This window comes from Trachypithecus francoisi, unplaced genomic scaffold (assembly GCF_009764315.1).
Source record: "Trachypithecus francoisi isolate TF-2019V2 unplaced genomic scaffold, Tfra_2.0 Lachesis_group2, whole genome shotgun sequence".
Lineage (NCBI taxonomy): Eukaryota > Metazoa > Chordata > Mammalia > Primates > Cercopithecidae > Trachypithecus > Trachypithecus francoisi.
This window is the reverse complement of record NW_022681465.1, coordinates 86,805,830-86,829,111: the sequence shown is the minus strand read 5'-3', so window position 1 is coordinate 86,829,111 and position 23,282 is coordinate 86,805,830. Positions and strand designations below refer to the sequence as shown.

At 41.2% G+C, this 23,282-nt stretch overlaps 1 pseudogene; it reads left to right on the top strand.

Moving 5' to 3' along the window:
• Window positions 1–10,439, top strand: part of LOC117066058 — an 82,153-nt pseudogene extending 71,714 nt beyond the window's left edge.
• Window positions 10,440–23,282: the final 12,843 nt, after the last annotated feature.

Genomic DNA, 23,282 nt, shown 5'->3' with positions numbered 1-23,282 from the left:
TCAAAAAAAAAAAAAAAAAAAAAAAAAAAAAAAAAAAGAAAGAAAATTGTTTGGTAATATCCAGTAAAGCTGAACATATCCACACTTTATGACCCAGAAATACCACTTCCAAATGTAATGCAATAGAAATGTGTTCATATGTTCACCAAAAGACATGGACAACAATGTGTATAATAGTACAATGCATAATTGCCCCAAACTTGGAAACTATCCAAGTGTCCATGAAAAACAGAATGGGGCTGGGCACAGTGGTTCACACCTGTAATCCTAGCACTTTGGGAGGCCATGGTGGGAGTATTGCTTGAGTCCAGGAGTTTGAGACCAGCCTGGGAAACATGGAGAAATCTCATCTCTACAAAAAATACAAAAATTAGCTAATTGCATTAATGTGCACCTGTAGTCACAGCTGCTTGGGAGGCTGAGGTGGGAGGATCGTGAGGCAGAGGTTGTAGTGAGCTGACATTGTCCCACTGTACTGCAGCCTGGGTGACAGAGCAAGACCCTGTCTCAAAAAACAAAACAAACCAAAAAAACAAAAATAGATGAATAAATTGTGGTGTATTCATAAGATATAGAAAACTCTACAACAATGAGAATAAATAATTTACAGCCACATGCATCAAATCAGTGGATCTCACAAAAGTGATGTTGAGTGAAAGAAGTACATACTATATAATTCCATTGATATTTAGACATTTCAGCAGAGCCTAGTGGCTCACACCTTAATCTCAGCACTTTGGGAGGCTGAGGCAGTAGGATCACTTGAGCCTAGGAGTTCGAGGTTATGGTGAGCTATGATAGTACCATTGCATCTCCAGCCTGGGTGACAGAGCAAGATCCTGTGTCTTAAAGAAAAAAAAATTAAAGACATTCCATCGATATTAAGTACGTAGTATATAATTCCATTAGTAATTTGAGTTGTATATAAAATTGATTTATATGTTGTGCTTTACAGTGTTCTAATGGGCTTTCTAAACATTATGTTTAAATTTATATGGCTTATATGTCTATAACACCAGCAGCTAAGTAAGCATCAAATTTGTCATTGCATTTCCCTCTTTAAACAAACCTGTGGTAAGCAGAATAATGGTCCCCCAAAGACATCCATGTCCTAATGTCCTAATTACTAGAACCTGTGAATATGTTACTTTGTAAGGAAAGGGACTTTGCAGATGTGATTAAATTAAGGGCCCTGAGAAGGGGAAATTATGCTGGGATATCTGGGTGAGTCCTATTCAAAATCACACGCATCCTTAAAATTGGAGAACCTCTCCCAATGTGGTAGGAGGGAGATGTGACTATGGAAGAATAGTTAGAGAAATGCTAATTGCTGGCTTTGAAGATGGAAGACAGAATAATGAGCCATGGAATGAGGGCAGTCTTTGAAGTCAGAGAAGGCGAAGAAACAGATTCTCCCCTAGATCCTCCTAAAAGGAACGCAATCCTGCCAACGCCTTGATTTAAGCCCAGTGAAAAACATATGGGATGTCTGATTTACAGAACTGTAAGATAATGAATTTGTATTTTTTTAGGCAGCAGGGAGGGCAGGATCTCACTCTGTCACCCAGGCTGAAGTACAGTGGCAAGATTATGGCAGCCTCAACCTTCTGTGCTCAGACAATTCTCCTGCTTCAGCATCCCAAGTAGCTGGAACCACAGGTATGTGCCACAATGCTTGGCTATTTTTGTTTTATTATTGTTTGTACAGATGAGGTTTCCCTGTGTTGCCCAGGCTAGTCTTGAACTCCTAGGCTCAAGTGATACTCCTACCTTGGCCTCCTAGAGTGTTAGGATTTCAGGTATGAGCCAGCACACCCAGACAATTCGTATTGTTTTTGAAAAACCAAGTTGGTGGTAATTTGTTGTAGCAGCAATAGAACACTGATATACCTTTCTTCTCCTGATTTTTAGTTGGAAAGGCAACATTTTAAAAACTCTCATGCTTTCATCTCTTATGAGTTCCCACTGTCAGTAGCAGCAGCAATGATCCTGTAGTGCAGGAAGTGTGGCAAGACTGAGAGTTATGAACTGTATTGGATAAATCAGATATGCAAGGAGAGAAGGACACAAAGGGCTTGTCTTCCATTCAACCCCAGTTCAACTGTTGTTGGGGGTTCTGTCATGAAAACAAGTGCTGTTTCTGCAAGGTGCAGAGGCCAGGGCAATGATCCTATCTGCTCTTGATTTAATAACAAAAATACCTTCGTAAATAAGGAAATCGTTCTAGTAAGTATTTGGCATGCCAATGATACTAAAAATCCATTAATGCATCTGAGAAGTGATTATTCCTCCCTGAATTGGGGCCAATAAGATGACTCTTTGAGGTCTCCAACAAGAAAATAATATAACCAAGCAGAGAACCTGGCTGTTTAATTAGCAAGCCTGAAAAGTAATGACTTGTGAGTGTGCCAACCAATGCTGACCTACTTTCTCCACCCACATTCTCTGATAGAGACCTTTGATGTTTTTCCCCCAAGAGTTCTTTAAAGTGTTATGAAAACACAGCTTCAATACAATTTTCCTAACCTACACCTACACCCTATACAGGAATTCTGGAACCATCACTCAAACTATCATTTCATATAGAGCATTGACGTGTCATTAATTTCTCTCCAGAAATCCAAAGTCAGTTTCACTGGGTTGAAATTAATGTGCTGGCAGGGCACTTTTTTCTGCTCTTCTGTTTGGAGTCAAATCTCCCTCTGCCTCCCACTTATAAGGACACTTGTGATTGCAATTAGGGACCACCCAGATAATCCAGGATAATCTTCCTATCCCAGGACCCTTCACTTGATCACATCTTCAACGACTCTTTTCCCATATAACAGTCACAGGTTTGAGAACTGGAATGTGGACATATCTGAGGGGCCTATTATCAGTCTACCATAATACATTAGCTATTCCATTCCTGTTAAGTGCTCTGGAGATACCTCTGCCTAAGTGTACCAGGAAACAGGTACAAGAATTTACATAGGTACATAGGTACATTTCTCAAAATGCAAAATAGCCTGGAAACCACCCAGATGCCTATTGATAGGTGAATGGATAAGTAAAGGGTGGTATATTCACATAACCAGAAATTTATCCACCAATGAAAATGATTTATCTATAGCAACAGACAACATGAATAAGCATTAGAAACAATGATGAGTGAAAAAGCAAATCCTTACTTACTAGTGTATATGGTATGATACTGTTTTTATAAAGCTCAAAACATGTCAAATATTGACTAGGGATGAATATGAAGCAAAACCACAATTTTCTTTTAAATGAAAGGCAATGAAAAAGACAAATTTCAGAATAGTGGTCACCCCTGGGTTGGTGGAAAATGGAGCAGGCTGGAGGTGTGGGATTAGAGAGGAGCACCCAGGTAACTTCAACAGAGTTGGAGATGCTTCAGATTTTATGTTGAGTGGTGGCTCCTTCTGTGTTTATTTTGTTATGCTTTACAAAGTACATATGTTACAAATGTATGTTTCTTCATATGTATCAGATGTCGCATTTAAAAATTACCTAGGTGTTTAGCAGCATTATGTTAGGTCTCTTTCATAGCTAGGTATACAGACTCATTCACAATTGCTTGAAAATACAAAGGGATTGGCCAGGCGTGGTGGCTCAGGCCTGTAATCCCAGCACTGCGGGAGGCCGAGGCAGGCGGATCACTTGAAGACAAGCCTGGCCAACAAGGTGAAACCCTGTCTCTACTAAAAAATGCAAAATTTAGCCAGGCATGGTGGCAGGCACCTGTAATCCCAGCTACTCGGGAGGCTGAAGTAGGGAGAATTGCTTGAACCTGAGAGGCAGAGGTTGCAGTGAACTGAGATTGCGCCACTGCACTCCAGCCTGGGCGACAGAGTGAGACTCCATCTCAAAAAAAAAAAAAAAAAAAAAGGGATTTATTGTAGGAATTCATATGGATTGGAAATGGAAAGCATTTGGGGTTTGAGGCAGCCTAGGTACTAACTACTTTCTCCTCTCCTCTTCCATAGTCTATGTAGTCTTTATTTCTGTTTTTTAACTCTTCACTTCAAATTCTCTGAGCAGGGAGGATCTTTTTGATTGGTCAGTTACCATCGGCTATGGAGAGTCGCCAGTGGGTATACTGGTCTAATCATCTGTGGCCACGAGGGTAGCCAAATTCATTTCCTCTCCAAGCTTATGGGTGCTTCCCTCCCCGCCCCTCCTCATCCCCTAAATAGGCAGTAACGTAACAGTGGAACTAGCAAGTACTGTGAAAGGCTTTATGATTGTGCAGAACAGTCTATCGTTTCCTGGTCATGAAAGAAAACTCTTGGTCCCCTTCTAACATAAGCCAACTATTACATGCATAACAAACATACTCTGGTTTCCCCTAACAGGGTTACAACCAAAGGCAAGCCCTGCTATGGCATCCCAAGGTTAAAAGCTGCATCTCAGGTTCAAAATAAACTACTGATCATTTTTCCTCTGGCTCGGCTGTTACTTCTCATCATTTTGCCACTACGACTCGTAAAACGTAACCACTTGTATTTAACCACTTGTGTATATTGGATGTGTAAAACACACCCTATATACAATATCTGGGAAAGGGGAAGAAAAACATGACATTTATGCACTAACAATAATAACTTTAACAACAACTAAGTACAGATGAAGGCAGTGGCTCTTATTTCCATAGCTAGACACAGCTGGCATTTATTATTTCCTTCCTGTAAGCTCATTTTGTGTTTCCATTGCCTTTATAGCTACCAAGGGCTGTCAACTGCAACATCTTCCTATGTTTGTTGCTTTGATGGCAGAACGAGCAGTTTTAGGTTTCAATTCAATGGAAGAAGTTTCTAGGTGGAAGCATCTCTCTATTGGATACTAAGACTTCCAGACGAGCAGAGTCTTAAAGCCTGGGAGTAAAACTTTTGCAAGTGATTCCCACTTTGTTTGCTAAATGAATGAGAACACCTCTTCTTAGGAGGGGCCACTGGACTCCATCTTACCTCTCTTAGTCCCTTTGGGCTGCTAAAACTAAAGGTTATTAACTGGGTGACTTATAAATAACAGATATTTATTTCTCACTGTTCTGGAGACTGGGAAGTCCAAGATCAAGGTGCCAGTGGATTTGGTGTCTGGTGAGAGCCCATTTTCTGGGTCATAGATAACTATCTTCTTGCTAAGTCCTCTCATGACAGAAGGAGCAAGGGGATGCTGGGATGTCTTTCACAAGGACACTAACCCCATTCATGAAGGCTCTATCCTTATGATCTAATCACCTCCCAAATAAAAGTCTTACCTCCTAACACCATCACAATTCAGATTAGGGTTTCAACAGCTGAATTTTGGAGGAACACAAATATGGCCTCTATAGCATAACTTCACTAGTTCCACAAATGGAAGAGAAAGCAGTAAAGAGAAAAAGAAAACCACTGAGAGATGGCTGGGAATTCTCCGGGCACTGCCCTGTCTTTACCTTACCCACTGTTTGGAAACACAAGGCAGAAAGGGGCCAATTAGTGAAGCAGAGACCAGCAGATGATGGGGCTCCCCACCAGGAAAAGCAGCCTGTGGTCCTGTTTCACCTCAATAGCCTGTTGGATTAAAACATTTATCTATTCAAGAAAGCCTGACTCACTGCATGCTCTTGTATTTGACCCATCTACAACAGCAAACCTCATTTTGGAGGGTGAAGGTTGTTGAGGCAAATAAGGGAGGATGTGTACATTTCTCTTAGCCAAGAGATAGGTCTTTTGAGGTCCCTAAAACCACACTCATTTTTTTTTTTTTTTTTTGCATGTTAGATTTCCTTCCATGAAATTGTCCTAGATTGTCGCTTTCTGGTCTCAACTCTTCTGCCTCCAGCTCTTGGTTACCTGACATATGGCATGCTTTTGTTTGTTTGTTCTTTAAAAAAAAAATGCTTGATACCTGCTTTGCTTGCTTCCACAATTCATTCTGTGCCCAGTAATTTCTGCCACCCATTTCTTGTACCCTGGTATGATATGGCCACATAGATCAGGTTTTGAATCCTGGCTCCACTAACTACTTTGCTAGGTCATCTTGAGCAAGCAAGTTAATTAACATCTCCAATTTATTATTCATCGAAGAGAATGGATGTAAGAAGCTTAACAGGGTTTCTGGCACAGAGTTCATAATTTATTTCTTGTTCTTCCTTCTTTAAATAAGTCATAATCTTTCCAGGCTTCATATTTCCCAACTGTCTGGGCTACTAAATAACAGCACATCCTTTTAATCATCCTGCCTCAGCCTCTCAAGTAGCTGGGACTACAGGTGCACGCCACCACGCCCAGCTAATTTTTAATCAATGTCATCAGTTGAATCAAATAATTGTTTGAGTCCCTACTAAGGGTAAGACCTGTTTTACATTCTTTTGGGCACACAAATAACTGAAAAATAATTCTTGATTTCTCTGAGTTTTTTATCCTACATGGAGAATACTGGGGTCTGCTATATAATGACTGTAATATAGATCAGGTATGACAAGCACTGTAAGAAAAATACAAATTTGTATGCAAAGGAGGAAGAGGCTGCCACAGGAAGGCTCTGTCAGCTATAGACTGATTATTTTTGAGAGTAGCGTTCCTCAAATACAAAGTCCTCACTTAACGTCATCAGTAGGTTCTTGGAAACTGACTTTAGGCAAAACAGCTTATAACAACACCAATTTCACATAGGTTAATTGATACAAACAAGAGTCAAATTCTGATCATTTCTGGTCACAAAAACACCTTGAAACTTTTTTTTTTTTTTTTGAGATGGAGTTTCACTCTTGTTGCCCATGCTGGGGTGTAATGACACAATCTCGGCTCACCGCAACCTCTGCCTCCTGGGTTCAAGCAATTCTCTTGCCTCAGCCTCCAGAGCATCTGGGATTACTAGCATGTGCTACCATGCCCAGCTGTTTAATTAGCAAGCCTGAAAAGTAATGACTTGTGTGCCAACCAGTGCTGACCTACTCTCTCCACCCACATTCTCTGATAGAGAACTTTGATGCTTTTTCCCCAAGAGTTTTTTTTTTTTTTTTTTTTTTTTTGAGGCAGAGTCTCGCTCTGTCACCCAGGCTGGAGTGCAGTGATGCAATCTCGGCTCACTGCAAGCTCCGCCTCCCGGGTTCACACCATTCTCCTGCCTCAGCCTCCTGAGTAGCTGGGACTACAGGCGCCCGCCACCACGCCTGGCTAATTTTTTGTATTTTTAATAGATATGGGGTTTCACCGTGGTCTCGATCTCCTGACCTTGTGATTCGCCTGCCTCGGCCTCCCAAAGTGCTGGGATTACAGGCGTGAGCCACCGCGCCCGGCCTCCCCAAGAGTTTTTTAAAGTGTTATGAAAACACAACTTCAATACAAGTTTCCTAACCTACACCTACACCCTATAGGAATTCTGGAACCATCACTTGAACTATCATTTCATATAGAGCATTAACATGTCATTAATTGTGAATACTTGCCAATTTTGGTTGTAAATTGTGTGGCATTATTTTGTAAAGCAGAACATATGCATATCCATATTCCTAAGGTTTCTGTAACAAAACACCACAGATTTGAAACAAGAGACATTTATTCTGTCACAGTTCTGGAGTTCAGAAATCCTAAGTCAGTTTCACTGGGCTGAAATTAATGTGCTGGCAGAGCACTCTGTTTTCTGCTCTTCTGTTTGGAGTCAAATCGCCCTCTGCCTCCCACTTATAAGGACACTTGTGATTGCAATTAGGGACCGCCCAGATAATCCAGGATAATCTTCCTACCCCAGGACCCTTCACTTGATCACATCTTCAAAGACTGTTTTCCGATACAACAGTCACAGGTTTGAGAACTGGAATGTGGACAAGACTAATATGCATGTGCTTCTTTTTTTTTTTTTTGAATTGGAGTCTCACTTTGTCGCCAGGCTGGAGTGCAGTGGCGCAATCTTGGCTCACTGTAACCTCCGCCTCCCGGGTTCCAGCAATTCTCCTGCCTCAGCCTCCTGAGTAGCTAGGATTACAGGCACCCGCCACCACACTCAGCTAATTTTTTTTTGTATTTTTTAGTAGAGATGGGGGTTTCACCGTATTGGCCAGGCTGGTCTCGAACTCCTGACCTCAGGTGATCCACCCGCCTCGGCTTCCCAAAGTGTGGGATTACAGGAATGAGCCACCGCACCCGGCCATACATTCAAACTTCTAAATAAAGACCAAAATACTTCTAATATTAAACAATGAAATAAATGTGAGTTATGCATACATTTAAGAAAGATTCATAAAAACAAGACAATGATTTACCCAATGTTTGTTGTTTTTCAGACGCGGTCTCACTCTGTACCCCAGGCTGAAGTGCAGTGGTGCAATTATGGCTCACTACAGCCTCGACCTCTCTGGGCTCAGGTGATCCTCTCACCCCAGACTCCCCAGTAGCTGGGACTACAGGTGCACACCACCACACCTAGCTAATTTTTTGTATTTTTTTGTAGAGACCAGTTTTGCCATGTTGCCCAGGCTGGTCTAAAACTCCTGGGCTGAAGCGATCTGCCTGCCTTGGCCTCCCAAAGTGTCAGGATTACACTTTGAGCCACTAGGCCCAGGCTACCCAATTTTTGGTGAATCAATGAGTGAAGGTGGTTATAGTAGTGCTGGGTTAAATTAAGGAAGAAATGTTTGCAAAATGAAAAACGTAAGCAATAGCTCTTACCACCATGCAGTTAAAATACACACACACACACACACACCACACACAAATACAGTGGGTCTGCTGAGCGCTTTCAGATCTACTGTTGTATATTTGTATGATTATTGTAGACTCACCAGTTTTTACTTTATAATAATTTGTATTTATTTATTTTGATTTTCCAGCCCATTTATTCCAGTTCAGGGTTAATGCCTATCTTGTCAGTTCAGGGTGTAAGGCAGGAACCAGCCCTGGACAGGATGCCATCCCATCACAGGGCACATTCATACACAAACTCACTCAGACCGGGACCATGTAGAGACATGCCCCTTCACCTCATGTGGACATTTTTGGGATATGGGAGGAGATTGGAGCGCCCAGAGAAAACCTAGGCATATATGGGGAGAACGTGCAAACTCCACACAGGCAGTGGCCCCAGCTGGGTGTCAATTTTTTTTTCTCATCAACATTATAATGGAATGAGGTTCTTCAAGGATCTGCTGTATGAGACTAACCCAGAGTAATTTTTCAAATTACTAGATTTAATGAATCAGAATTGCTAAGAAATATGCTGGATAATCTAAATACTTAACAAGCATCCCAGGTGATTCTTCTCATTAGGGAGATTTGGGAAATTTCTAGACGAGTGCTTCTCTAGAGTTAATGTGCATAGGAATCACCTGGGATCTTGTTTAAAATGCAGTGTTAGGGCCGGGCGCGGTGGCTTACATCTGTAATCCTAGCACTTTGGGAGACAGAGGCGGGCAGATCACCTGAGGTCAGGATTTCCAGACCAGCCTGGACAGCATGGTGAAACCTAGTCTCTACTAACAATACAGAAATTAGCTGGGCGTGGTGGCGCATGCCTATAATCCCAGCTACTCGGGAGGCTGAAGCAGGAGAATCGCTTGAACCCAGGAGGCGGAGGTTGCAGTGAGCCGAGATCGCGCTACTGCACTCCGGCCTGGGCCACAAAAGCAAAACTCCGTCTCAAACAAACAAACAAACAAAAAACAGCACAAGCGGAGGGTACTAGAGGTAGGGGACCTAGAAACAAAATTTCCGGGGCTCCCTTCGGGGCCGCGGTCTGGGCTGTGCGTTTGGCCGCCACGCTCCTCGCAAAGGCAGTGGCTTCCAAACTCCTGCGCGCGGTCATCCTCGCGCCCCCGCACCCCCCACCGGCTCGGGCACGGGCACTATGTGCCAGAGGATCGTCCAGAACTTTGGCTTCCAGGATCTCTCCAGCGGGCACTTCTTGCGGGAGAACATCAAGGCCAACACCGAAGTTGGTGAGATGGCAAAACAGTATATAGAAAAAAAGTCTTTTGGTTCCAGACCATGTGATTACACGCCTAATGATGTCTGAGTTAGAGAATGGGCGTGGCCAGCACTGGCTCCTCCATGGTTTTCCTATTACGACAAGCCGAAGCGCTGGACAAAAATCTGTGACGTGGATCTAGTAATCAGTTTGAAGATTCCATTTGAAACACTTAAACATCGTCTCAGCTGCTGTTGGATTCACCCTCCTGGCAGAAGGGTATATAACATGGACTTCAATCCACCTCATATACATGGGATTGATGACGTCGCTCGTGAACCATTAGTCCAGTAGAAGGATGATAAACCTGAAGCAGTTGCTGCCAGGCTAAGACAGTATAAGGATGTGGCAAAGCCAGTCATTGAATTATACAAGAGCCGAGGAGTTCTCCACCAATTTTCTGGGACAGAGACTAACAAATCCGGTCTTAAGTTTACACACTTTTCTCAAACATGATCACACCTATTCAGTCCAAAGAAACATATTAACCCTGCCCAATGGAAGAACCAGGAAGATGTGGTCATTCATTCAATTGTGTGTGTAGTATTTGTGCTGTGTCCAAATTAGAAGTTAGCTGAGGAAGCTTGCAGCCTCTTTTCTAGTTGAAATGGTGAACTGATAGGAAAACAAATGAGTAGAAAGAGTTACAGAAGAGGCCCTCCTCTGCCTTTCGAAAGGAAGGTCACCTACACATGTTTAACGTGTCTCTGCAAGTCTCAAGCCCTTGACGGGAAAACAAGTACAGTGTGGATTTCAAACGGGGTGTAACTTCAGCTCCAGCTGATTTTTGACAGCTGTGTTGTTGCTGTGGCATCCTTTTTCACATGTGATGGTGATGGCTTCTGGTTCTCCCCATTCCCACAAAGGCTGTTGAACCACAGCACCTGGAAGCCTGAGTCCGCCAAGGGCTCTAGCCCAGATTTGTCCCACGCTTTCTGCTGTGTGCCTTCCTGGTGACAATGAAATTGAGGCTACTTACTCTCAGTGGTTGTTTCTCTGGTCTTGAGTGACTGTGTCAACAGTTCATTTTTTTTTTTTTTTTTTTTTTTCCAGTAGGAATAACTCCTTTTCTGCATCCATGCTCCATAGAGTCTCTCCTTTTCAGACATCCTGGGATGAAAGAATTTGACTTCTATTTCTTTTTAGACTGCATTTTTTTGACATTTGTTTTCACTTTTAGGCTATTAAACAAAACAGGTAGTTATTGTTCTTATCCCTCTCAAATTCTTCTAAGAACTGAGAGTGAGGGGACTGTATTGAATCTCTATATGCACTGGGAACTGAGCTATGAAGAGTATCTTACTAAACTGCTGGTCTGACACTTATGGATTGACACTGTTCCTTTCTTTGATTGTGAAAAAAATTAAACCCCTAAAAGTCGTTTGAGAACCCCTTAAAGTCTTTTGGGAATCCTCAAAAACCATGGGAACTGTAAGTATTTAGCTACATAAATGTTGTAAGATCACATCTTATGTATAGAAGTAATAAGATCATTTGGAATTACTGGACTAATTGAATAGTTAAGGTTTCTATTCAGGACAATACAATGTATTTTGAAAGTGCTGCTAACTATTAATGCTGACAGTGTTTCACTCCTATGAGTGACTCAAATATATTATAAATGGGTGGTAAAGGCCGGGCATGGTGGCTCACGCCTGTAATCCCAGCCCTTTGGGAGGCCAAGGCGGGCAGATCACGAGGTCAGGAGATTGAGACCATCCTGGCTAACACGGTAAAACCCCGTCTCTACTTAAAAAAAAAAAAAAAAAAAAAAAATTAGCCAGGTGTGGTGGCGGGCGCCTGTAGTCCCAGCTACACGGGAGGCTGAGGCAGGAGAATGGCGTGAACCCGGGAGGTGGAGCTTGTAAGCCCAGACCGTGCTACTGCACTCCAGCCTGGGTGACAGAGTGAGACTCCCTCTCAAAGAAAAATAAAATAAAATAAATAGGTGGTAAAGGGAACGGAGCCTGTGGGGTTAAGCAGAATGTTGTACTAGCTGTACCTGGACTGAGTATAACAGCTTTACAATTACAGGAAAACAAAATCTTTATTATTTTTTTTCTGTTCCAAAGATTCATCCTATGGGGTGGCCATAAATTCTAGAATTAGATATGAATATTTTGTCATTCATTATAACATAATATCAATAAACCATTTGTTAAAAGATTTGCCTGGTTTCTAGACTTGGTGGCCACCTTGAATAATTCTTGCTGTCCTCTGGGAAGAACATTCCTCCATCTATCCTTCCCTCCCTCTTTCCTTCCAGCTAAATAGACAATTGTAGCCAACACTGAGTCACTCAGTAAGTCTCCAGTGTGTGTGTTTGCTGAGATTGTCTAGCAGTTGAAGGTCCATGCTGGTTTAGGTGAGACCTAAAAGAGATAAATAGCTTTCCCATGGTCTTTGAAACGTAGTACTTATTTCGTGGTCAGTGGCCTTAATTTTACAAAAGTAAAATTAAAGGGACATCTTTTCTTGGTTTTCCTTCTGCTGCAACACATGACTATTCTTTCACCTTTAAGCAAAGAGGGTAGTTTAGATGGTTTCTAAGATTCCAACTTGACCTCGCATTCTGTTATTCTACCCAGCTCTTAATTCAGTTTGCTTCCATTATCCTCACAGGCTTCTTACTTAGACCTTGGAAATGCTGCTGTGTTTAATACCCTCCAATACTAATGCAGACTTAAGATAGGTACTGTTTATTGAAAGCCTACTGAGTGAAACGTGCAGTTTTAGGACCTTTAGAAACATCTCAATTAATCTTTCTAGCATCCTATGAAATAGGCATGATTTCATGTTGTTAAACAGCGAAGACAGGGGTCCCAGGGATATGCGGCATCTTGCCCAGGCTTTGGCTGCTGGTGACCAGTGTAGCCCAGGTTTTCCTAACTCAGAAGACTGAGCTTGTTTCTAGATGTTATTAATAGCTACTTGTGTCCAAGCAACCAAGGGTCTTGAGTTTGCTCGGTTCAGTTTATGGCCTCACATCAAGAGTAACAGAGTTAGTCTAGGTATGGTGGAGCTAGTCCATGCCTGTAGTCCCATTGCTCTGGGAGGCCATGATGGGAGATTGCCAGAGGCCAGAAGTTCAAGACCAGCCTGGGCAACATCACAAGACTCCGTCTCTACAGAAAAATAAAAAATTAGCCAAGCAACTAGGACTTGTGGTCCTAGTTACTCAGGAGACTGAGGCAGGAAGATTGCTTGATCCTAGGAGTTCGAGGCTGTAGTGAGCTATGATTGCACCTCTGTACCCCATCCTGGGCGACACAGCAAGACCCTGTCTCTTAAAAAAAAAAAAAAGAAAGAAAGAAAGAAAAAAAGGAAAGAAAAGAAAATAGCAGAGCTCACCAAAGTGATGTTCCCCTTTTTATGACATTCCTTTTTTTTTTTTTTCTTTTTCCTTTGCTTAAGCAAAGGAGGCTGCTAGAGGAGAGTCTTAGTCTTCCTGCCTAAGACCTCCTTTATGAATGGAATAAAAGACTGTCAAAGTAGGCTGGGCTTGGGTCCAGGCTAATCTGTGAAGGAGGCTAGCTCATATTCCTTACCTACCCTTTGGGTGTCCACTGGGTCATGCCCCTGACGTGGCCTTTACCCTTGAGCCATCCCTAGCAATGGTGCTCACACATAGGCTTTTGAGCTACTCAGAGCTATGCAGACCCTGCTCACTTTTCTTTCCTGAGATCAGAACAAATCACTCCCTCACTCCTACTCCAAACAAGGTCTTATTGATAAACTAATCCTTCTCAAAGTGCTGGTAGGTAAACAAGCGATGATGGAGCATCAAACACAAGTTAACTCCTGACTTTTGTACCATTGTCTTTCTATTCCATTACGTATTAACATGACTCTGAATACCTTTGCCCACCATCTGCTTGTCATTCAACAGTTGAGGCAGTAACCAGGGGAGATTCACTTCCTGTCTTGTCCTTCTCCAGGGATCACTCCCCAGCTGCCCTCTAGCAGCCAAGCTCAGATGAGCTCCATTTTTACTCAAGGTGTGCCCCTCTCTTTGGTAGGGAAGGAGAAAGGTAAGAATAGCCATGAATGAGTAAGGATTTTTAAAGGGAGGTGCTGCTGTGGCTTTTTCTGCTATTTAAGATGTTGAGACAGGATAACTTTAGAAAGATACATGCACAAACCCATAAATAGTGCTTTTATAAAATTTAGTTCACTGGAACCTGAGTTCAGTATTTGAATTAGCTTTTCGTCCAAAGTATTTAAGCCTGCTGGAGGTCTTTGCTCAAATAATAAATACTGCATATTTCCACATGTGTTAAGGTATAGGCAGTAGTTATTGTTTGTTTACTCCATGTTAGGCACATTACATGCATTGGCTAATCAAATCTTCATCAATTACCTATGTAATAATCTCAATTAACTTGCTTTCTTGTATTATAAATGGAAATAATTCTGTTTATTTAAATGTGTTTTCATGTACCTATAGGGATTAATCAGGAAATTCAAAGGGTCTTTTTTGTACCTTTCCCTAATTTGAGCTCCCTGTTCTCATTAACAGATAAAACAACATATTTACTTCAGCCTGGAATCTTTGCTTTTGGTGCTTAGAGGCAGACACAGGAAACAGGCACTCAGGGAGCCACACTGGTAGTTGCACAGTGTATCTACAGAGGGCATGTCTCATCTGTACTCTGCTGGGTTACAGAATGTCAAGAGGTATTTGTGTCCACTTAAGAATTCCATTTATTACCTTCCATTTAACAGACAGTGTCTTTCCTTTCTACAGTTGATTTTGCTAGAGAGGCAATTCATAAGGTGAAGTCCTGTTCATAGTATGACTTGTTTTCTCACTATCCCCTTCCATTTTTAGTAACTCCTTGGTCTATTTGGTGTCTTTAAAAAAAAGAACCTGGCAATAAAGACTTCTTTAAATATGGAAATGTGGTGCTCTTGTATGGCATAGATATGAAATCCCTTCCTGTGGTAATAATTAGGTTATTCCCAGAAGCACAGGGTCATTCTTTAAAAGCTTTCCTGTTTAAAGCTTTTCAAAGGAGGAGACTGCCTTGAAGATACCCCCTAGGGTTGATATGTGTCTAATTCATTTTATAAAATTATTACTGTCTTCATTTCAAAACTTTGGCTATAAAGTCAGAAATGTCCTAAATAACAAAGTATTTTGTATTTAATTTAGAGAAGAGTAAACAGAAGAAAAATGAAAACTCAGTCTTTATTTAAGCTCCAAGGATAATTAGGGCTTAGAGGACTTTTTTAGTTTTATGAGACGTTGTATTGCTGATTTTTATATTACATATTCTTGGGTTTTTGTTGTTGTTGTTTTGTTTTGTTTTTTGAGACAGAGTCTTACTCTGTTGCCCAGGCTGGAGTGCAGTGGTGTGATCTTGGCTCACTACAACTTCTGCCTCCTGGGTTCAAGCGATTCTCCTGCCTCAGCCTCCCAAGTCACTGGGACTACAGATGTGCACCACCACGCCTGGCTAACTTTTGTATTTTTAGTAGAGATGGGATTTTACCATGTTGGCCAGGATGGTCTCGATCTGCTAACCTCATGACCCGCCCACCTTGGCCTCCCAAAGTGGTGGGATTACAGGTGTGAGTCACCGTGCCCGGCCTTGTGTTCCTGTTTTTGAGATGAACAGTTCTCCAGGGAAATTGTCAAGTTACAATGGCGTTTTACTGTGATCCCTCTCAAGCTCAGATCATTTCTGTAACCCAGTGATGACCTGTCTCTTTGGTGTACTGTCCTGTGAAATGTCAGCTCAAGTTTCCCAGAAGTCATGTGTTTGCCATGAGTCAGAGTGCTTTTCCTCACTGGGACAGTTGATGGCCCTCTTAATTTTGGTGTATGTGCTTCAAAGTATCTAAACCTCTACTCTGATCTGTATATGATATCCTGTTAATTGTATTATTATTTTGATTATCTTGCTTGAAGGTTCATACTTTTCAATTTAATAGAAAAAATGTTTTTTTCTGCTTATAAAAAATAATATGCACCATCCTGGCTAACATGGTGAAACTCCGTCTCTACTGAAAAATACAAAAAAAAAAAACAGCCAGGCGAGGTGGCAGGCGCCTGTAGTCCCAGCTACTTGGGAGGCTGAGGCAGGAGAATGGCGTAAACCCAGGAGGTGTAGCTTGCATTGAGCCGAGATCGGGCCACTGCACTCCAGCCTGGGCAATAGAGTGAGACTCTGTCTCAAAAAAAAAAATAAAAAAATAAAATAAATAAATAAATTAATTAAATTAAATTAAATGCAGTTTTAGATTTAGTAGATTTGGAGTGGAATCTGAGAGTCTGCATTTCTCTTAATATTAGCCTCCATTAATGCAGGTGCTGCTAGTGCAGGGCACATTTTCAGAAGCAAACCTCTATAGCTCAGTATGGTGTCAGAGACCCTGTTTGAGAATGTGGGAAGGGCTACAGAGCCAGTTCATAGCAAAATACATAAACATGTAATTTATATGCAATTGCAAAGGATTTGCAGGGTCTCTGAACGCTATCTTTAGGCTTAAGGTTAATAGGACACAGTCATCAACCTGGTTCTCATGAGGAAGTGACAGGAATCTCTGAATAATAATGTGCAACATCTATTGAGCACCTACTATATGCCTTGGTATTGTGCTGAGTGATCTTGACATATTATTAGCTCATTTAATCTTCACAACAAACCTATGAGGTAGGCACTATTATTATCATTCTCATTTTACCAATAATGGGTGGATCACTTAAGGCCAAGAGTTTGAGACCAACCTGGCCAACATAGTGAAACCCTATCTCTACCAAAAATACAAAAATTAGCTGGATGTGATGGCACACACCTGTAGTCCTAGCTACTGGGGAGACCGAGGCAGGAGAATCACTTGAACCCAGGAAGTGGAGATTGCAGTGAGCCGAAATCTAGCCATTGCACTCCAGCCTGGGCAACAGAGTGAGACTCTGTCTCAAAAAGAAAATAAATACATAAATAAGGAAACTGGTGTACAGAGAGTTCTAAGCAATTTGTCCAACAGTATTCAGTGGAGTATTCAAGAGCTGGATTCCTGATCCCAGGTGTTTAATTACTATGTTTTGCTGTACCTATGTGTAGTAATTACTTTGAAGAAAGTGATTACTTTCTTCAAAGAGAATGAAAATGTAGGCTGACTATACTTGAGATTCTCAAATTCTGACGGACATCAGAATCTCCTGAGGGAATTTGTTAAACATAATTACCAAACAATGCTTGGATTCCAGCCTAGCTTCTGAATCAGAATCTCTGGGGTGGGGCTGGGGGATTGTGTTTAATGCCCAAAATGATTTTGATGTGCAAAATTTGAGCATCATGGTCACAGACTTTTCAAAGGCAGAGTTTTAAGAATCCAAAGGAAAGTTAAATGAAGTTTGTTATGTGAGAAACTCTGAAAGGGAAAGTGTGACTCTGAGGGTTAGGAGGCTCCCAGCAATGTATTTCTGACTCTGATCTTGATAAAGAAGAAAAGCGTGGTGGCCCTAGAAAATTCCTTTGTTGTCCCATCAGGACTATTCCTTAATACAGTCACTTAAAAGGAGAAAGGCCCACTTTTAAAAGAAGTTCACCTTATTGAGGACACAAAAAAGTACTTATAAAGGGGTGTCGTTGATCTGTAAGAATAATGCAGGAGAATTAACCCCACTCCCCACTTATTTTCTTTCTGTCTGTCTTTTTTGAGATAGTTTTGCTCTTGTCACTCAGGCTGGAGTGCAGTGGCGTCATCTCAGCTCACTGCAACCTCCGCCTCCTGGTTCAAGTGATTCTCCTGCCTCAGCCTCCTGAGTAGCTGGGCTTACAGATGCCCACCACCATGCCAGGCTAATTTTTTGTATTTTTAGTAGAGACAGGGTTTTGCCATATTGGGCAGGCTGGTTTCAAACTCCTGACCTCAGGTGATCTGCCTGCCTTGGCCTCCCAAAGTGCTGAGATTACAGGCATGAGCCACAATGCCTGGCCACCTCATTCCCCACTTCTAACTCCAGACAAACTTAAGTGTATGTGAGGGGAAAAGAGCTAATAACAACAACAAAAAGGAAGTGGGAGGGGGCACAGCTTCCTCTTTCCTGAACTCTTGCTTTACTTTCCTTTTTCTCGTTCATTCATTTATTCCAGCATTTTTTTTTTTTTTAAACTGCATGTGCCTTCATTTTGCCAAGCACCCTCTTGGAACTAGGAAGGCCTGCTCCCTTCACTTAAGAAGATCCATTAACCACAAAGATCAACCCAAGAATGAGTGCTAGGAAAGGGGCAAGTTGCAATGTCAGAAGAGCACAAAGGGGGTTGTAAGCAGAAGAGGAATCGCAAGATGAAAGAAGGGCAAATTTTATTATGATTTCTAAAACAGGTGGAGCAGGTGTATTCTGACTGGAGGCCAGTAACTACATGGCAATCCTACCTAAGATTTGTAATTGTAATTTTTAATATTTATTTGAGACAAGAGTCTCACTCTGTCTCCCTGGCTGGAGGGCAGAGGTGCTATCATGGCTCACTGCGGCCTTATTTCCTGGGCTCAAGTGATTCTCCTACCTCAGTCTCCTGAGTAGCTGGGACTACAGGCATGTGTCACTGTGCCCAGCGAATTGTTTTGAAAATTTTTTAGAGAAGGGGTCTTGCAGTGTTGCCAGGGCTGGTGTTGAACACCTGGGCTCAAGCAATCCACCCACCTTGACGTCCAAAAATGCTGGGATTACAGGCGTGAGCCACTATGCCAAGCCTATTTTTATTTTTTAAGAGACAGAGTCTCACTATTTGCATAGGCTGGTCTTGAACTCCTGGGCTCAAGTGATCCTCCCACCTCAGCCTCCTGAGTAGCTGGGGCTACAGGTATATGCCACTGTACCCAGCCTGTCCAAGATTTAAAACAAACAAACAAACAAACAAAAAACATGTGGTGTATTTAAGATTATAGGCACTTTATAGGTAATTAATTTACATATTTCTGGTGATATATTTTTAAAGAGATTGTTAAAGAGATATTTATGGGCCAGGCACGGTGGCTCATGCCTGTAATCCCAGAACTTTGGGAGGCCAAGGTGGCGGATCACTAGGTCAGGAGTTTGAGACCAGCCTGGCTAATCTGGTGAAACCCCATCTCTACTAAAAATACAAAAATTAGCCAGGCTTGGCGGCAGGCAACTGTAGTTCCAGCGACTCGGGAGGCTGAGGCAAGAGAATCGCTTGAACCCGGGAGGCAGAGGTTGCAGTGAGCAGAGATCATACCACTGTATTCCAGCCTGGGCGACATAGTGAGACTCCGTCTCAAAAAAAAAGATAAAGAAAAAGAAAAAAAGAAGTATTTGTATATTTGTGAGCACCCTACAGAAAGGAAGTGGTGATCACCAGGGCCAGGTGTGTGTGGATTTATTAAGAACAAGTCATGACAAATCAACACTGTTTCTTTAGTAGATTAGGGAACCATGGTAGGTAGTGGGTTGAGTGGGTGGTAGGGAAGCAGAAACAACGGGTATGGATCCACAGAAATCTTTGTTTTTGAAAAAAACATGCATTGTGTGTCAGCAGATGTCAGATATTTGCTAGGTAACTGCACCTATGTTTTTTATTTGCTCATTACTGGAACCTTTTTTAGAAAACACTATCCTCCTAAAAAACAACAACATAGAATCCAGGCCCTCCAACCGTGACACGGAAGGAGAGATTGGTGGAAGGAGAGTATCTTTCTGGAGCTGGGTTGCCCATCCAAAAGGCCCCAAATCAGATCCTAGGCACACACTCACCTCCTTTTTATGGGTTTTCACTAAAGATTGTAACTAAACTCCTCACACTTGGGAACTGGCTCAAGTGTTAACAGAAGACTTTCCCCTTAATACTCTGTAGCAAAGCTGAAAAAGGACTGGAAGCCATAAACACCTTTAGGAAAGATAGGAAATAAAATGGAAATATACATAAAAAAGGACCAGAATCTAGATAATCTGATTTGCAAGATAAAGTTTACTCACTTTATTCAGAGTCCTCTCCAGAGACTATGACTTCTTTTCACTACCAGAGTACTTATTTTAAATGACTGTTGTTAGTATGTCTCTACCTATTTTGAGTGATTTATCTTTACCCCAGTTGTACTTTTTAGTTACAAATTTTTATAACCTACCTTCTGGAACCAGTCTTATCTTCCACTAACCCCTAATGTGAGTTCCTCGTTTCACAGCCTTTCCTCCTCAAAGACTTCAGAAAAGCCATTTGTTTTGCCTCCTCTATACTTTAACTATTGCTCAATCTTCAAAGTTTATTCTTCCTCAGCACCCTTTTCTATTGACTCAAATTGTTTTATTTAGGGCTTTGAAGTTTCAAGGACCAGAAATTCAATTAAGTTAGTTCAAGTAGAAGGTTTTCTTAGAATAATGACATGAAATTTCTCAGAAATACCAATCAAAGTTCTCTTGAGCCTTGTATTTGTTCTGAATATTTTAGGCTTAAACGTATTATTGTTATTATTTTCTCACATAAGAAGAAATCTGGAGGCAACCAGTTGCTGGTTATTTTTAGTAGAGCTAAACATTATAAAGACCAGTGACACTGCTTTTCTTGGTCTTTCCCTCATAATCAAAAGATGGCTGCTGTAGCTCTAGATATCAGGTCCATGTTCAACGAAGGTAGAAAGGAAGGGAAGGGAATTCAGCCTTTTGCTTTGGCCTGGAAGCAAAAACGTTAAAGAAACCTGCCAGTAAATATCTGCTTACATTACATTTACAAGAACTCTATCACACAGCTGCTAATAAAGGAAGTGAAATGACAAGCCACATACTTGGAGACAAAATTTACCACGCAAAGAATTATTGTGAAGAATATATGAATAACTTCCACAATTAAATAAGAATAAGACACACAATAGAAAACATAAAAGAAAAATGAAAAAAAATGAAAACACAATAGAAAAATGGCAAAAGACATGAAGAGGCAGTTAATAGAAGAGGAAACATTTTTGGTGAATACATTTAGGGAAAGACATCCAGCCACATTAGTGACCAGGGAAATGAAAATTAAGACTACATTCAGATACACATTATACCTACTAAATTAGCAAAAATTAAGAAGTCTCAGAATATTACATTAATGAGAATGTAGAGTTTCATCCACCACTAGTGGGGGTGTGGATGAAATGGTAAAACCATTTAGTAATACAATCTGAGATTATCTCATGAAGTTGAATGTGGACATACTACATAATGCAGCTAGTAATTGCACACAAGAGACATGTACACAAATGTCTGCAGCAGCAGCATTTGCATAAATGAAAACCCAGATGACTATTGTCAGAAGAATGAATAAAGTGATGTATTCATATGACAGACCTACTATTGCAGCAGCATGAATGAATGTAAGATATATAATTGAGTGATAAAATATCAAGGGCAGAAGATTAAATCTATGGCATAATATTTTTAAAAGCTAAAAAACAAGCAAGCGAAACAGCATATATTTTTAGAGATACATACACATGTGGTTAAATGATATGGAAAAAACAAAGCTAGGAAAAGGTAAATATAAACATAAAATTCAGGTGCATTCAAAGATTCGGCAATGATCAGGTGTTTAGTTGAATAGAATTGTAGATTCATAGTTGTCTATTTTATTATGCCTCATAACTTATTTTTATTTATTTATTTTAGATGGAGTCTCGCTCTGTCACCCAGGCTGGAGTGCAGTGGCATGATCTTGGCTCATTGCTACCTCTGCCTCCTGGGTTCAAGCAATTCTCCCGCCTCAGCCTCCCCAGTAGCTGGGACTACAGGTATGTGCCACCATGCCGAGGTAATTTTTTTTGTATTAGTAGAGACGGGGTTTCACCAGGTTGCTCAGGCTGCTCTTGAACTTCTGACCTCAAATGATCTGCCTGCCTCGGCCTCCCAAAGTGCTGGGATTACAGGCATGAGCCACCATGCCTGGCCTTTCATAACTTATTTATATGTTATATATTTATGTATCAAATATTACATGATTAAAAGCTTTATTTTATTTTTATTTTATGTAATTAGTTTTATTTTATGTATTTTTTTTTTTGAGATGGAGTCTCATTGTCGCCCAGGCTGGAGTGCAGTATTTATTTTTTTGAGATGGAGTCTCATTGTCGCCCAGGCTGGAGTGCAGTGGCACCATCTCGGGTCACTGCAACCTCCGCCTCCTGAGTTCAAGTGATTCTCCTCCCGAGTAGCTGGGATTACAGGCATGTGCCACCACACCACATCCACTAATTTTTGTATTTTTGGTAGAGACAGGTTTTCACCATCTTGGTGCGCCTCAGCCTCCCAAAGTGCTGGGATTACAGCCGTAAGCCACTGTACCCGCCGATTAAAAACTTTAATAAGGTATGAAGCAAATGGCTTTGACAAAAAGTGTAAAAATGATTAAAATACCCCATCCTGTGAAATTTTCTTTTTGGAACACATGTACTGGGGAACCAGACATTGACATTTTTAGTTATTTTAGTTTTACAATGCTATTTGAGTATAATAGAAACTGTATTTGCTTCAGTCTATTTGGGGAGAAAGAACATAAACACATGGAAACACAAACATCCTAAGGGAATTGAGTCTTACTACTTTGCAGACAATTTTTGAAATAAGTAAGTTGCTGAGACAGTTCAGTGCTGTTAGAATGGAGAGAGGGAGACTTACTGATAATATTATGTTAAAGAGCAGTGCAAGTAGAGGAGTGGGGACAGAATTGAGCATGCAGAGGTATGGAAAGAGAAAGTGGAAATGCAGTATGTAAATTGCAGATTCCTTTTCAATAAGTTTAGTAATGACAGAAGAGAGGAAATTAGCTTCTTTCTTCTTCAGGGAGCTTCAGGACTGTTCTTCGGAAGCCTACTTTGCTTTTATTTGATGTCTGTATTACAGGGAGAAAAGTTTGGCCCAAGGACAAACTTTGTTAAGCATTTATGCAAGCCTCTGAGGTTTCTTTCTTTCTTTTTTTAAAGTATTTTTTTCTGGGATGCACAAACTCCAGAGAAATGGAGTCAGTGCTCTCGCCTCTGAGGTTTCATGTTCAGTCCAGGGACACACTCATAGCTGCCCCCTCCCCCGGGGGTATTAATGGTGTTACTATTTGATTCGTGTTTCCTTTTTAAATTATTTTCATCACCATTTCAAAGTTACTTAACTCATTCTCAATTCCAATGATCACACCAGAATCCCATTATGACGACAAACCAAAACAATCAAACAAAAAAATCCCCCCAAAAGGAATGAACGCTCCCCATTCCAAAACAAGATGATGTGTCATAGTCATTCTTTCCACAAATGAGGGCTTATTAATTGCTTTTTTTTTTTTTTTTTTTTTTTTGAGGCGGAGTCTCGCTCTGTCGCCCGGACTGGAGTGCAG